General features: G+C 62.8%; 1 long non-coding RNA gene across 1 annotated transcript; it reads right to left on the bottom strand.

Moving 5' to 3' along the window:
- Nucleotides 1-37: 37 nt before the first annotated feature.
- LOC113980254 lies at nucleotides 38-926 on the bottom strand. The gene is made up of 2 exons (XR_003538104.1): nucleotides 810-926; nucleotides 38-264 (listed from the first exon to the last, which is right to left on the bottom strand). It is a non-coding gene; the product is annotated as an uncharacterized LOC113980254 (long non-coding RNA).
- Nucleotides 927-1,046: the final 120 nt, after the last annotated feature.

The following is a 1,046-nucleotide window of genomic DNA, read 5'->3' as shown; positions in this document are numbered from 1 at the left end:
GGGGGGGGACACACGAGGAGGGGAGGGGGTCACAGGGTCACATTCAACGTTCTGAGACTTTATTTGATGCAGTGGAGCAATAATTTAGCCGATGGGGCCGAGGGAGGGCTGGGGGCATCAGGGGAGGGGGTGGGACACGGGGGCAGTGGGGACGTGGTGGCGGTGGCAGGAAAATGAGGAAAAAGGCACAAAACTGAGTGGGTGGGAGGGGACACGGGGGGGGTGGGGGGAGTCTTCAGCCGCTCAGCACCATCCGGACCAGCTCTGTGGAGAGAAGAGAGAAGGGTGAGGAGGAGTCTGGTGGCCCCCCTGTCCCTAATCCCGGAGAGAGGCAGGAAAACCAAAGTCAAACGGCTGAAGAGCGCAGGGAGGACCCGGCGTCGCCACAGGGGGGGAGGGAGGGGGGGGCTCCTGCAGCCCCCCCAGAGCAGCACCCACGTCCCGGCCCCGGGGGCTCCATGCAGAAGGACATGCGAGGAGGGGGCAGCAGAGTTGGGGGCTGCACCAAAGGGCGAGAGCGCAAACCAGGCGGCCTTTTTTTTTCTTTTTTTTTAAATTAAAAAAAAAAAAGACACCAGGGCAGGGCAGGAAAAAAAAAAGGAAGGAAAAAAAAAATACTGGAAGTAACTGAGGGAAGGGGCGGGGGGGAGGCGTTACCCCTGCGGCGTCACCCTGACAAGATGTGTCTCACAAACGCTGGGAGGAAGGAAGGAGACATGATGGTCAGGGAGGGAGTGTGGTCACGGACAAATCCCCCCCCCCGGGACCCCCAGCACCCCCGGGACTCCCCTCCCGCCCCCAGCCCTCACCTTCGTAGTTGATGCAGCCGTTGCTGTCCTCGTGCCCGGCCACGAGCTGCTCCACCTCCTCCTCCGTCATCTTCTCACCTGTGAGACACTCGTGTCACCCCGGGCCGAAGGGGACACACCCCGGGGGTCCCCAGGCCTTGCTGGGGGTCCCGGGGGTTGGCTGGGGGCTTGTGATGATCCCAGGGCTGGGGGGAGCTGACTGGGCTTTGGGGGTGCTCAGGGATGGTCCCTGAGGGG

Source organism: Neopelma chrysocephalum, unplaced genomic scaffold (genome assembly GCF_003984885.1).
Source record: "Neopelma chrysocephalum unplaced genomic scaffold, ASM398488v2 Primary Assembly neopelma1_93262, whole genome shotgun sequence".
Taxonomy (NCBI): Eukaryota; Metazoa; Chordata; class Aves; order Passeriformes; family Pipridae; genus Neopelma; species Neopelma chrysocephalum.
Note: the sequence above shows the minus strand (reverse complement) of the source record. Positions and strands in the feature narration are given on the sequence as shown.